Below are 15,808 nucleotides of genomic sequence, written 5' to 3'. Positions count from 1 at the left end.
CTAATACATAACACAATGTTTAGACTCATTCCCTAACACAACTAACTTCCTTCCTTCCTTTTTTCTTTTAGAATGATTTAGAAATCAAGGTCTAAGAACTAGGTATGCTTGTTAGTGAAATATGAGTTCCTAGATCTTCTTTGTAGAAAGTGTGTGTGTGTGTGTGTGTGTGTGTGTGTGTGTGTGTGCGCGCGCGCGCGCGCGCATGCTTACTCCTAATTGTATATCTATTGAGGATTCTTAAGTAGATGTTCACTGTTCCAAGTTATATCCAATTCTGTCTGGTTTGTTCTTGACTTTGCTCTTTTCCATACTTGTAATTCTAACATAACAGTGTGGCACTGGCTCTAGAATACTTAACATAGTTACTTATCAGTGTGATCAGTCCTCTTAATGTGTAGCCAAACTTTGCCCCCCCTCCCATTTGTGTAAACAAATATTCTTCTCGTCCAGCTTGGAATCTTAGCTGTCTTGCACCAGACCACCACCACAGTGCCTTACCCCGTGCCATATCCTCTTACCTTGCATGCTGTGGCATCCTATGAGATGCTACTCTTCTTTGCAAACTCCTTTCCCTGAGTTTATATGTCAGGGGTCTGCACATCTCATCTTTCCCATGTTCTCTCCCTTACCCATCTCCTGTGAGTCCTCTCCTCTGAAGCTAGACCAGGCTTTCCTGGAAATTCCTTCATCATGCTGTACTCCAACATCAGGTTACCCCACAGATGTGCATCATGGGACCAGGCTGCCATCACCCTGCCACCTCTGCTTGGGCTTTAGGCCTCTGGCATCCCACACGCAAGCTCGCTGGATGGAAGCAGATTTGGTTCTTAAATGCTGGTAACTTACTAACATGGATACTTGCTGATCTTGGAGAGCCCAAGGTGATCAGAGACACATTAACATTACTATAACTCTCGGTAGTCAGCACTTCTGGGTGTAGAAGGTGTAAGTGTTCCTTCTTTGAGCTTAGGAAACTGTTTTTCCTTTTAGAGTGTGCTTAAATTTGTATGTTTTCTGGCATGAAAGAAAGCGAACACTGAGTAGGAAGAAGAATTTCAAGGTCGGAAACAGTTTTTCAGTTGAGTTTATAGTCCTGTAATCAGTCACAAACATATCCAGAAGAGCCAGGCAGGGTTTCCCTGGTTTTGTGCCTGTGCCTCAGCCCTGTCCTGGCTTCCTCTTTCAGGTTATCTGAGCTCCCGTTGCTTTCTCTCGGCACTCTTGCTTTACTCTTCTTTCTTTCTTTTTTTAATGTATATATCTCATTTTACTTATTTCCTTTTCTGTCATATTTGGCTATTTCCTGCCTCTTTTGAAGTATAGTTAAATTTGTGCTGCTGCAGAAGCCCTGTATGCAAGCCTAGTCCGCTCTTCTTCTGATGTGTCTTACGTAGGGGGTCCTCAAAGCCCCACAGAGCTGCTGGACTGGTAAGATGCCTGTTGTGATTCCTAGGAGGTTCACTGAGCAAGCATTTGGAAGTTCCTGACTTAGAATTCCATGCTTAGTGTGTATAATTTCTGTATCCCTTGGGATATAGCTATTAGACTGAAATATTTCAGTGAATTTTACCAACTTCTATATTTTTACGTGACAGAAAAATGATGTGCTTTTTCATGTCTTATAATAGAGCCTGAACACTCAATATTCGCCTGTGGTAATTTGATTATTTAAAGAAAGTATATTACTAACTCAGATATGTGTTCTGCCAAGCCAAGTTCCACATTCTGGAGATTTTCCTAAGTAAGCAGTCATAAGACCCCCTTGAAGTGATTTGTGACTTTTGTGCAAATAGAGTTATGGTGTTAATGTTCCAAATAATGTCCTTAAAAGCAGGGGTTTCACCCATGACTCAGCGACATCAGTCACACTAACGGAGATGAGCCATGACTGCCCATGGTTTAAAGTCCTGAACGCCCCCTCCGTACTGCTTGTCCTTGGTCTAAGGATTGGGAAGAGTCAGGGCTACTTCCAGCCAGACCGCTCTCTAGGGTTATTAGTCACGGCTGTATTATAGGGAACAAGGTATCTAGTGTTGCAGATGCACTGGGGACATAGTATAGGGATTTAAACTATGCAGTAGAGAGATTTTAGTGTAAGTTCAGAATTGTGAATAATGGTATCACTCGAGTTTACTGAAATGTTGGTAGCATTCGTGGTTTGCCAGTCATAAGTGTGCCTGGTTTCAGTTCGTCACTTTGGATATCTCTCAACTGTTTGTGCACTAAAGTGCAGTTATGAGTAGTACATCATCTGAAGACCAAATGGATGGGAATAAAGTCTATGCCAGGACAAGCCTGGACACACCGTGGTGGTCATAGCTGGACTGCGGGAAGGACAGGATGAGCCTGGAACTCTTTAGAGTAAGAAGTCAGAGTGTGTGTGACGTGATGTGCCTGCATCACAGGCACTGTTTGACTCTGCAACTGGGCAGACCTCAGGTAATGGAGACAGTAACATTGTAGCTTATTGAATAAAACACAAATCTGTAAATAAGGAAATTTGGGGGGATGGCATGAAATTAGTGGCGAAGAATAGTATGTTTATCTTACCACCCAAAATATCTCAACAGAAAAGACCTGTCATTAAAAGATTGTTTTAAAAGAAAATACCTGTTAATTTTAAAAGGTGACGGTATCATGGAGAAATCTGAGCAGTCACTACCTGAATCATAGGGTCAAATCAAAATCCTGTGCCACCTTATAGAATACCATTTTTACTAAAGATACATGGCTTTAGATGTACATTAGAAAAACCATAGGTAAATATTGTCTATAGAACTGCTGGCCTGAGAGCATCAGATGCATCAAGACAAGGCAAGACTGAAATCCTAGTCCAGATTGAGTGCAGCCAGTCAGAAGTGCAGTCTGTATTCCTTGGAAGTGCTGTATGTGTGTGGGTTTCAAGGACATGATTGTTCAGTTGTGATTTAGTTAAGGAAATACTCTTGCTTCCGGCTCTATACACCAACATTAGATGTGATGAAGCCTAATCGCAGTAAATGCTTCTAGAGAGATGATGTTTTTGTAGTGTCGTTACAGCTTTTCTGTAGCCAGGTGCTTTAGCTTGTTTTATGATGAATCAGGAAAAAAAGTTTATGTTTCTAGCTAATACAAGATCAGTGTCGTGTGAAAACACAGAAAATAGGACTCAGACACACTCTGTGAAAATGTCCAAAGACTGAGTACCTCATGGGACACTTGAGTGAGATTCTCAGCTCATCCTCCTGCCTCAGTTCTAGTCACTGTTTCTCCCCACAGTCTATAAGGCCCATGTGACCTTTATGAGAATCTTGATTGTGTAGCAAGAGCGAGCTCACAGATTCTAGTGTCTGACTAGAGAACCAGCTGTGAAGATAGCTGTTTGGGTTGCCTGAGGATTGTTTTTAAAGATTTATGTATTTCATGTGGATTAGTACTCTATCTGTGTGTGTATATAACTGCTAGACGAAGGCATTGGATCCCATTACAGATAGATGGTTGTGAGCCACCATGTGGTTGCTGGGATTTGAACTCAGGACCTCTGGAAGAGCAGCCAGTGCTCTTAACCACTGAACCAACTCTCTAACCCTTACCTTAGTAGTGTGGCTATCTATCAAAATAAAGTTTTATTAAAATTACTTTCTTCCAGGTGGCAATGATGGTCCTTTCTATAATGTTTGATTTACAATTGTCACTCTATTAAAAAAGAGTGGGAACATTCTGAGATCTGTTTTCCCACCTTGGAAATTTAATCCTTGTCCACTAGTAACACTGGTTAAACTAACTCAGTACATGGTGAGATGCTTTTATTTAACTCGTGTCCACTGAAACCCGCTATACTTTGTTTGTCATTGTGTAGGAACAACCCTGGCTGTCCTATAATTCAGAGATCCACCTACCTCTGCCTTCAGAGTGCTAAGATTAAAGGTGTGTGCCACCACCGCCTGGCTTCAAGTTAGATTTTTTATTTCTTGTGTATGCACTTTTCCCACTTATATTACAAGTTTCTAGCTCTGTGCAAAACATGAAGTTGTTTATGGATGTGAGCTGATGTTTGTGCACTTGTCTGGAGCCTGGAAACTGCTTCCATACGTTCTCATTGGGGTCTCTACCACAGCCCTGTGGAATAACAGTAGGTTTTTGTTTTTTGTTTTTTGTTTTTTTCTTGTTTTACCGAATAAAAACTGGAGACTTAGAAACATGTATCTGATGGTTGTTTTAATAAATTAGATGGCAAAACTCAAGGCTTTGGAAAGTATAATTGTATACAGTTGCCCTTTGTATTGGGATATGTACTTAATGGTTTGTCGAAGAGACAATTCCTTGTTATCAGCAGTGATGTGCCCTTTTCTTATCCTCAGTCCTTCCTGCCCCAGAAGGAGCTTTGGAACTGAGACATTTATTCTGTGAAAACACCTAGTTAAAGGAACACCACATGCATGGTGAAGTCATGCATATGAAGTCAGTTGATGAATTGAAGGAAGCCTGTCTTTATTTGACCTGTAAACTGTCTCCAGACGGCCAGGTCCCACTATAAACAGAGGTGCCTAAAACCTGGATGTTTCCCCCTTTGCTGGTCTCAAACTCTGTGTATCTAGAAGGACTTTGAACTTCATGTTCACCTTGCTCCCACCTACTGAGTGCTGGGGGCAAGGGTCCCAGGCCCAATCCACCAGGGCTTTGCTTGTGCTCAGCAAATTCTCCCAACTTAGCCACAGTCCCAGGCCCCAGACTAAAGAGCTCTCCAGTGCACTGTGTTCATTCCTGAGTCCTAAGGTGCAGCTATGCGATACACCAACCCTTTCCGTTTTAACTGGCTGTAATTCTAAATTTAGGGTTTTTGTTGAGCAGAATTAAGAGTGTTGAAATGTTCTCTATGTAGTTTCTGTATATGTCTTCATATTTACCAATATAAACATAAAAATAAAATATATGAAATATAAAAACAATAATAAACCCTGGCTGTCATTGTGCAGGCTTATTGTAATGGTATGGTTGAATAGCATCCATGTTAAAAGCAGTAAAATCAAAGTGACTGTTAATTTAGAATTTTGCAATATCCCCTTTCCCACCCCCAGTTAATCTGCTCTGCTGACTGCCTCTACCCTGCACGAGGTGGCAACAGCTGGCCTTTTTACCAGAGCTCAGAAGGATTAAAGAGCAGGAGAGCGAGCGTGCAAGGCCTCTCGCCTCTGTTGACCGTTCTTTATTGTCTGCTGCCTGAGCATCTCCCGGACAGCAAGCAATGGTTACTGGGAACTTAGAGTTTGTTTCTCCTGAGCGCATACAATGCTGTTCGGGCTCCTCTTTGTGTTTCTTCAAGTTCCCAGCCTCCTCTTATCCGCCATCCCGTGCTTTCTCTTGATAATTAGAAAGGAGCAGAGATACAACCTTTGAATCTTTGGCTGTGAGACACTCACTTGTGATGGTAAAACTTGACTATAGATATGAAGGGTTTTCCCTGAATTACCCGATACCCAGCAACAGAAGTCGTGTTTGCTATGAGAACTCTGCTCACCATGGTTAATATTATTTAGTGACAGAAAACAGATGCATTTGTTCATTTTAAAATTACGATGACACAAGGGAAGCAACAGAAGAATATTTGATTTGCAAGGCCACCACGATTAGAAACCTAGCAAGGCCACCTAAGTCTACAAAGATGCTTTTAGTGACTCAAATGCCAGCCTAATCTATGGGATAGTTGTAACAATTTCTTCATGGCCTTTTAAATCTGAATTTAAACACAGGTAGGGCATAGCTAACAAGAACGCAGTGGAGTGTTTTTCTCTTACTGTGTTTAGAGAGGGAGGATGCCATGTGAGTCTGAGATTTCATTTCTGTTGATTACTTTGTATTTCTCCTCTCCTCTGGCACCTGCTGCTGTCACAGATGAAGTCAGTGAACCCGGATGGCGTGGGACTCAGACCACCCCACAGCAGTTATTCATTCCCAATGTAGAAGCTAAATTACCTTTGACTCTTACCTCTCACCACCTCCCCGCCCCAAGCATATCCTGCAGCGTTCTCTACCAGCAAAGCAGATTCTTCTTCAGAATTGGGACAGAGAAGCCAAATAACTTCTTCTGGAAGTCGTGTGAGCACTGCAAGTTTGTTAAGTCCTTTGAACTCCAAATGTGGTAACAAGGCAATTTTGTTTCTGGAGATTTAACAAAAGCATGTTTTAACAACATTTATGGAAAAGGCTGGCCTTTAGTTTTAGTACCTAGGTCCACAGGGGGAAAGAAAAGAGGACTGGAGAGACGGCTCATGATTGCTCTTGCAGAGGACCCGGGTTCAGTCCCCAGCACTCACGTCAAGCAGCTCACAACTGCCTGTAGCTCGAGCTCCGGAGACCCAACACTCAAATGGTGCACACACACAGACACGCAGGCAGTTACACATCAAGAGAAAGAAAAGGCAAGGAAGGAGTAGTAGGGCATGAGGAATCAGGACTGTGACTGCCTGGACTCCCTTCTCAGCCCTCTCACTGTTGACTCCAATACTATTGCACCCTTCCTGGCTTCTGGAACGTCTCCTTCTAGGTCATTATCGTGTCACCTACACCTGTATTTTTCCTCCTGCCTGCTTACTTGCCCTCCCTCAGTGATTAAAGGCTTACTTAGCTACTGCCGTGGTTTAGGTAAGTGAGCAGAAAGAATACTGCCTTCCCACTACATAAATCAGCTAAAGAAACATTGAGAGAAAACAGAATCATGTCTATTGTGATTGACCCACCCTAAAGATGACTTGGTTCATTTATAAATCTATTATACCTTGTGTTATATATCATACATACTCAGTGAATGCTCAATCACTATTTTAATACTGACTTTCATTAACCCGTCTCTGAACTTCAAAGGGAGAGACTAGAGGTGTCACATACCTTCCTTCGTCTCACCAGAAGCGCTTGTCCCATCCTTTAAGAGTAGCTCACACTCGCTGTCTCCACGATGGTACCAGCCACACCCTTCCTGACTTCTTAGGTCTGGCTTTTACTGCATGCACACCACTGATTTATGGGCCCCCAATGATTCCCTAATTGCTAGTTCATCTAATTCACCACAGAAACAGACAAAAAAAGAAAAGAAAAACTGTAATAATTTCCAACATTAAGAATTTAGGTTTATCAGAACATATTTTCTTTGGCATTCAAATGTTATGAAATGGTTATTTCTCGGGGTGTGTGTGTGTGTGTGTTTGTAAAAGGTAAAGATTGATACTTTTTACTATAGAATAAACATTAAACATTTCTGTTTTGTGTTACTAGTAACATCTTTTCTAGATAAAAGTTATTTTGTAACTTCTGCCATTGCGAAGTTATCTTTCCTACTAAGGGGAGAGTGGCCTTAACTGAGAAAAACAAAGAATTCTCTTTACCTTGAGTATGCAGGCATGAGAGGGGCTCTGCTCTGTGTTATAGGCAGAAAAGGACAAAGCTGACACAAAGATAAAAGTAATCCTTAGCGAGAAGCCTCTGCCTTAGACTTATTTACTCACAGAGTGCCTGTGAGGCGGCCTCCACAGTGTGCTCTCCTGATACTCAGGAGGAAATGCAGGTTCCAACTGAGCTATCAGAGCTGCATGGAACAAGTCTGCTTTTTAAACTCACTATCGAGGAATAAATTGGTGTAAGCTCAAAGGGATATTACATTATATATAGGGAACTATAGTTAACGCTTCACTAGCAATACCTTTTTATTGCTCTAAGTGCAGTTTTAGGTGATTAAACACTTAGATTGTAATTGATACTTTATTCTTATAAATGAGATTATGGTTGTGAATGGCAATAGTAACACTGTTATTCCCAGTAACCCATGAATTGGATTTGTTGTGGGGATCTTTGTTTATTTTGAGGCGTGGTCTTACTGTGTGGCTTTGACTGCCTTGGAACTCACTGGTTAGAGCAGGCTGGTCTCAAAGTTGAGGAAATCTACCTGCCTCTGTCTTCCAACCCTGAGAGACAGGACTAAAGGTGCACGTGACCCCAACCACTGTGCTTTATCACTGTAAGGCTGCTCACCCTTCCTAATGCCGTGACCCTTTAATACAGTTCTTCTTGTCGCACTAACCCCAACCATAACATTAATTCTGTTGCTACTTCATAACTGTAATTTTGCCACTGTTATGAATCATAATGTAAATATTTTTGGAGAGAGAGGTTTGGCAAAGGGGTCGTAACCCACAGGCTAAGAAGCACTGCTCTAAAGTAAGTTCTGGGCATGCTCTAGTCTGGAAGCCGGTGTGCATATTTAAGACTAGAATTTTCCTCTTCTGATAATGCTTATCATTCCCTTGGTGAGCATTCGTAGATGAAATAATAAATTAAAGGTGGGGCGAATGCTTTGTACAGTTTTCTTTAAAGATTATTTTAGTTTTTATATACAAGCGTTTTGCCGGCATGTATGTATGCGTGCCTCATGCCTGAGGAGACCAAAGAGGACCATGGGTCCCTGCACCTGGCCTTGTAGACCACTGTAAACTGCCAGGAGGGTGCTGGGAATTGAACTCAGTCCCTCTGCAAGGGCAGCATGTGCTCTTAACCTGAAAGCCACCTCTTCCTCACCACTATGTTTTCAAATTGTATGTTTCTGTGCATTTCTCCAATTCCCAGATGGTAAAATAGAACCCAGTACAAATCTAATCACAATATGTAATCTACTGGCTTACGAAAGTATATAAAACATAAAATCAACAAGACATAAACGGATTTTGTGAAAAGGAGAACTTTCTGGGTTATACCCACTATCAACTCCCTACACCAAGTGTGTGGGAAATACACTGTTTTTCCTTTTGGTTTTTTGAGACAGCATCTCACTATATCACTTTGGCTGGCCTGGAACTGGCTGTGAAGACCAGGCTAGCCTCCAGTTCATAGAGATCCGCCTGCCTCTGCCTCCAGGGGCTGGGATTAAAAGCAGGTACTGCCATGCTCAGTGTGAAGTACTTTTCTTAAGGGTACGTGGAGACGTAGGTTAAAGCCAAAGGAATTTTGTTATTTTACTATTACATGTTTCTAAACTTTCCCTCCCAATGAGTGCAGTACAAAGTTCCCTTAAATGTTTGGTCATTTAAGCCAGCCATCGGTGGTGCGCAAACACACCTTTAATCTTAGCACTTAGAAGGCAGAGGCAGGCAGATCTCTGAGTTCAAGGCCAGCCTGGTCTACAGAGCGAGTTCCAGAACAGCCTGGGCTACACAGTGAAACCCTGTCTCAAAAGAAAAAAGAAAAGAAAAAATTCATCACTTTAATTCTATTCATGAGAATGATGAAATCTATACATGATAAACTAAATCTTAAAAGTTAATTGGTGTTTTTCCTGACATCTTGATGGTAGTAGCACTAGGAGACATTGCATAGGCGTACATAATGGCTCACTGTGGTACCGGCCTCTGCTGTTGGAAGTCCCTGTGTTCTCATTTCCTGTTTCCATCCTGAGGAGTGTGTGGGAACGAAGTCAAGTGTCACTTGTGCGGTGAGGTTTCAAGCTTTGCAGTGTCACTTAAGGGAGATTTTTTTTTTCTTCCTCTGTTACCATCCATGTACAAAATGGTCCATTTTAATTATTCCTTATACATCTCTCTGATCTGTTCTAGTTTTTGTACTTGAAAATTGTATAAGGAGGCTGCTACTTTTTATTTTATTTAAATAAAGTGACTTCTTATCCCCTTTCTGAGACAGGAATTAAGATCGTTTTGCACGGTCTTTAATCTTTTATGTCCTCCTTTGCACAACTTCTTGCTCTGAGCTGTGTGCACAGCTCTGTCTTTAAACAAATCCTAGTAGATATACTGCCAGGAGTTAGGCTCTTGGTTTTTAATTCTTTATTATTATAAATAATAAACTGCTTAGGGGGCAGTACATGCACATCATAAACCTGTCGGAGCAGAGATCTTAGCTCCCGGTGTAGCTCAATGGCGTGTGAGTGCGGCATCGGGGAAGCGTCTTAAGAGCTCTGGGTTATCTTCTGCCTCACGCTTTGGGTTCACTGTTAGGGTGGGCTGCAGGTCACTTCCTTTTCTTTGTACAGTCTTGGCTTTAAAATACACATTCAGAACACGCAACATTAATAAAACTAAAACTTCTGGAGAAGTTACTTTATAGCGTCTGTGTGACCCGAGGCCATGTAGCTTCCTGTGTATTGACAGTCACTGTCCTTGAGAGTCAAGCCACCTGTTGAGGACCTGGCCCTCCTGTGTGTGCCTTCATCATGTCTTCCTTCTCCAAAGATGCAGACCGCGTTCATCCTAAACTTACTGGGCAGTTCCTGCTTTATAGTTCTGGCCACTGTTTTAATCTTGATTCTCTCATACTCAGAAAAAAAAAAAGTCTGCATGCAGCCCCGCTTCTCAGAATCCACTTGTTTCTTCTGAATATTTTATTATCGCTACTGAAATTTTTCCCATGGACTACTGAAATTGAAGAGAGGAATAGAATATATTCTATTCAAAAACAGAGAATGTTTCCATGTAACTGCACCGTTGGTTAGTATGGATTCCATGTCCTGCTTGAAACTCGCCTGTCCCTCAGGCTCGTGTAGGCCTGAGAAGAGGCGTTCTCCCATCGCTCGTGTTTAGAGGTTGATGTTTGCTGTGGTGATCACTTAGCCAGGCCATGAATGTTTCTGCAGAGCGGAGTTAGCTCTGTTTGCACCTGTGCCTTTTAGAATTGCTTGGTGGTTCTGTTCTCCCAAGTCTTTGGTTTCTGTGTGAGAGCGACCATGGACACAACAACTCCTCGATTTGGCTTCTTATTTTGTATTGTTAATAAGTGTTTCAGAGCTTGTTTTCCTAGTGAAACCAAGTGTGGAGAGTCTAGACTTTATATGCACAGATGCCCCCCTTCATTCATACACACACACACACACACACACACACACACACACACACACACACACACACACACCTGTTATTTTTTTTAATAAAAAATGTCTTCAAAATGTTGGAGCCAGAGAGATAGCTTAGTGGCTCAAAGCATGTACTTCTCTTAGGAAGGACCTGTACTTGATTCCCGCACTCATTTCAAACAGCTGAGAAAGGGAAAGTAAAATGTCAAGGGTGGTTTCTGATTTAAATAGTGTGTGGCATCAGCTCTGTGCTTCTCTTGGTACCTCCTGCTCTTACTGCACAAGAACAGGCCGGCCACTTCTCACCCAAAAGGCTGTGACATCTGAGACTCGATATGACACACACTCTGATTCTCAGATTTTCGAGCATTTTAGAGTTTAGATTTTTCATATTCTTGGTGTTCAACTAGAAAAGCAGAAGTGTTTACTATTCTGGTCCCAAATGTGTATGACTGGAGAACTTGTATTAGTAGCTAGACGTCCTTGCATGTGGCGAGCTTCCAATGGGCCAGGCAGCGCTTTGCCTAATAGAGCATCTGTTCAAGGGCTCTAACTTGTATTTCATGTTATGTCCTCTCAACCTGAGCTTGACTAAAGCTTTCAATTCATAAATTGGAATTACATTCTCTGAGATTATTTTTTTTCTTCTTTTAAAATTACATTAATGAGCTGTTTGAGCCTCTTTCCTGTGATTTATTTATCTACTATAACTCCTTTTTAAAGCTTCAGCACTGAAGGCCTTTTGACAAACCAATATTTATAGCAGTTTGACGGCCGGATGAGGAGCAGCGTTTGTCTTTGTAACAGCTTGAAGAAAGGCCCTCTCCGGGACGCAGTCACGCACTTACAATCTGGGCTCTTTTCTTGTGCTGGGAACATGCGTCCTGCAGCACCTCCCATGTGTTTCCTCGTCCCATTGACTGGCCATTCACTTCCCATCTGTTTTGCAGTCTTAAAGGAACAGAAGGGGCCTCTTCTTATAAATCTGTCTCTGCAAGTGATAAATGATGCCCTATCTCTTTAAGGGCTGCCTGGGTGGTTTTTCTTTTCTTACAGTGTTTCAGCTTTCCGCCTAGCAAAATTCAGAGTAAAATATACTCTTAAAAATAGGAGAAATACAGAAAACACAAAAACAGAAATGTAGAAAAGACAAAATGCTATGAAGTTTTTAAACCATAATTAATTTGATGGAACAGAATAATTTACCAACTTTTTCCTTCTTCTCAAGTAATTGCCTGTGTCATTATATCTTTGAAATGTGATGTTTAGATTTTCTACACTAATAGTACACTGGCAAATGAAATGATTCCTTTTGACAAATACATTTTAGCTATCAGAGGAGAAAGAAAACAATATATCACTAATAAATTAGAATATCAAATAACTAAATTTTTATTACTACAATGTGAGTTGATATAATTTGAAATATTTTCTGTGCTAAACACATAATAAAATGATTCACGGTAGACGGTTGTAATCTCCTGATAGATTCTGTGGTCTTTACTAGAAAAAGATGGTTATGAACGCTGTAGAAGCTGTTGTTGTTGTTGTTGTTGTTGTTGTTGTTGTTGTTCTTTTGGACTTTTTGGTTGTTGTACATCTAGTCCTGAAAGTATATGCTGTAAAACTTCTAATGTTGGCTTTTCTAAGAATTGAAGGTAGCATAGCAAGGCATGTTGAGGCATAACTGTAATCTCACTACTCAAAAGACTGAGTCAGGAGGATTGCCATGAGTTCAAGTTCAAAACCCAGCTGGGCTGCATAGTGAGTTCTAGGCCATCCTGGGATATAGCAAAGCCTTTTCTTAAAAAAAAAAAAAAAAAATTGCATAAATAATATTTTTCCCTTCCTAGGAAAAACTTTTCCAAAGGTTAAATGTGGCAAATATTGTCATTTCCACAATTAGCCTACAGAATGCTTTTAAATTATGATTTTTAAAGAATCGATATAAAAAGACCACATGTAGAATATTCCGTTAGACTGTAAGGGTAGCTGTGTGTGAACATCGTCTACCAAACTTATGCCAGGCTGTAACCCTGCAAGTGCATGCTCCAGAGAGCTCTGAATGCTCTCCTAGACTAAAGGGACGGTGCTGGACAGTAAAGCCGGATAACTGGTTCTTATGCTCACCAGACTCCGCCTTAGGAGTAGGATAGAGCCACCTGGTGCACACACCTGACAGAAGTGTCAGTCAGTCCTCTCGAAGTGGGCACCGAGTTACATCTGGTGCTGTGTTGTCACCACCGCATCACCATCCCCTCCTCCTCCTCCTCCTCCTCCTCCTCCTCCTCTTCCTCCTCCTCTTCCTCCTCCTCTTCTTCTTCCTCCTCTTCTTCCTCCTCTTCTTCCTCCTCTTCCTCCTCCTCCTCTTCCTCCTCCTCCTCCTATTTCCCCTCTTTCCTTCTCCTTCTTCATCTTCTTCATCTTCATCTTCATCTCCTTCTTCCTCCCCTCCTTTTCCTCCCCCTTCTCCTCTTCTTTCTCTTCTTCCTTCTTTCCCTCCCCTTCTCCTCTTTATCTCCTTCCTCCTCCTCCTCCTCTTCCTCCTCTTTCTTTCTTTTTTTTTTAAGATTTATTTATTATATCTAAGTACACTGTAGCTGTCTTCAGACATACCAGAAGAGGGCATCAGATCCCATTACAGATGGTTGTGAGCCGCCATGTGGTTGCTGGGAATTGAACTCAGGACCTCTGGAAGAGCAGTCAGTGCTCTTAACCACTGAGCCATCTCTCCAGCCCTTCCTCCTCTTTCTTGTGGCTGTCTTTACCATCGTCATCGTTGTTTCAAGTCTCTTGTAGCCCAGGTTAACCTTGAACTCGCTATCTGGCTCAAACACGAAGGTGGCTTGCTCTTCTCATCCTCCAGTCTCACCTCCCATAGACTACATAAACTGCATAGACACACTGGCCTCTAACCACAAAGGTCTACCTGCTTCTGCCTCCTGAATGCTAGTTTAAAGGCGCATGCCACCAGGATCTGCTCCAAATCCAGCTTTCTTAAGCTTTAGACCCATAGGTTTCTGTAGTGTTGGAAACTGATCCCAGGCTTCACGCAGGTTAGGCTGCTCTCTACCCGCTGAGCTATGTTCCCAGCCATGGGTCTTCAGCAGACTATTCTCAGTATGGACCAGTAATGTAAGAACTGCTAGGAGAAATCACAATACTGTCCAAATATATACATGATTATTTAATTTGGCTTGTCTAAAGAGAAAATGTATTTCAGGAAATAGCTGGGTTTTCCATCCCCAATACAACTACTTTCACTGAGCAGCTCAGCCTTTCTCTGAGTACAACAGAACCAAAAGTTCCAAATTTTAGACCTGCAGACGTTGTCCAGCACCTAGAGTGATACTTCTCTTCATTGTCAAGTAAGACAGACCCATAATCGTTACTAAGAAGCTGAGCTGAAGTCATTATTGTCTAACTACGCTTAGTCTAACAAGGGTACAGACCTAAAGATCAGACTGCTGTGTTCATGCCGAAGTCTTTTGGAGAATAGACTTCAAAATACTTAGAAATTATAGATATAGGGGTAGGTATGCTCCTGATAGGTAGTCCTTGCCCTACAATGACTTAAAAAAGTTTAAGAAAACTGGTTTTGAAGCCAAGCATGGTGGTGCATACAGAAGCAGGTAGATCTGTGGTCAGAAGCCAGCCGTATTTACACAGTGAGGTCCAGAGCAAACAGGGCTAGAGAGACCCTCTCTAGGGGAGAAAAGAAAAGAATGCTGAATTTACGCATAAGTCACTACTGAGCTACTTGTGTATGCAAATTTGAGTTGCTCTATTCCTTTCAACCATTCTTCTGGTAGCTTTGGGGATATAAAATACCACACTTCTAATAGCATTCTTTAATGTCTGAATTAAGTTTTTCTGGAGGCAAAACAGTGAATAAATAATCATGGATATCAATTTTGACTGTAGTTTTGATCATTTTGGTTCTGGTTTTCTATTTCCCTCTGTAATTTCATTTTTCCTTGTTTCTCCATATCCTACATTTCTCTAGATGCTGAGTTTCTAAGAGCATCTATATAGTACAGTTGTGCAATAAACAGCAAATGTTTTCAGTAGCAGTGTGTGCATTCCATAAGAAGAAAGGCTCCACTAATTCCCAGCCCTTGAATGAACAGCCCTTTCCTGAAGAACTTCACCCACGAGGTGTCTGTCCTAAAGGTGGCGTGGAGTGCTGGTGCAGCGTGGTGTAAGGTAGCTGTTAAAAACACCACAGCTTGGGGCTGGGGATTTAGCTCAGTGGTAGAGCGCTTACCTAGGAAGCGCAAGGCCCTGGGTTCGGTCCCCAGCTCCGGAAAAAAAAAAAAAAAAAACACCACAGCTTATCCAAGGTTGATTTCAGGAAATGTGGCAGTGCTTTGTGTGTGCTTCTTTGTTCGCGCTCTGAGCTGATTTTAACCACTGAGGTGACCCCTCCCAGGTCAGGCCTTCCATCAGTCAGTGTAGTCACAACCCAGTTACAGATTCGTCTGAACTTGGGACCTGAGGTATCCAAAGACTCAAACCCACTGAGGACGAGGGTAAGGAGACCTGTATGTGCCGTCTGGAGGGAAGAGAAGAGGAGATCTGTCCGTCCATCTTTTGCCGTGGCTGGCACTTTATGAGTTGAAGATTATAGGAATATTCATGATCCAATCAAGAAGCACAATGAACTGATGTTTGAGACGGCTCATCTTTAAGTAAACATCGTGTAAATGGAAACGAGACTCCTTATGCGCTGTGTGTGGAACTGTGCAACAGTAGTTCAAGCCCTTGACTTGGTTTAATTCATCAAAAAGGCCACAGATCTTGTAAGAATTCTCTCGTCGTCATTTACTCCAGATATTTAAGAGAAATGGGAGTTTGCTTTACAACTAGCCATGCTGATTTATCTCCTCTCTTCTTTTCACCAGAACGTATCCTATTTCACAGAAAGGGTAATAACACCCTCTTGCTCTTTTCATTTGGCAAGCAAACCTCGTATGTGTC

General features: G+C 41.9%; 1 protein-coding gene across 7 annotated transcripts in view; it reads left to right on the top strand.

The window, feature by feature from the left end:
* Opa1 (OPA1, mitochondrial dynamin like GTPase) overlaps positions 1-15,808 on the top strand; it is a 76,975-nt gene that overhangs the window by 52,972 nt on the left and 8,195 nt on the right.

This window comes from Rattus norvegicus, chromosome 11 (genome assembly GCF_021556685.1).
Source record: "Rattus norvegicus strain SHRSP/BbbUtx chromosome 11, alternate assembly SHRSP_T2T, whole genome shotgun sequence".
Classification (NCBI taxonomy): domain Eukaryota; kingdom Metazoa; phylum Chordata; class Mammalia; order Rodentia; family Muridae; genus Rattus; species Rattus norvegicus.
Note: the sequence above shows the minus strand (reverse complement) of the source record. Positions and strands in the feature narration are given on the sequence as shown.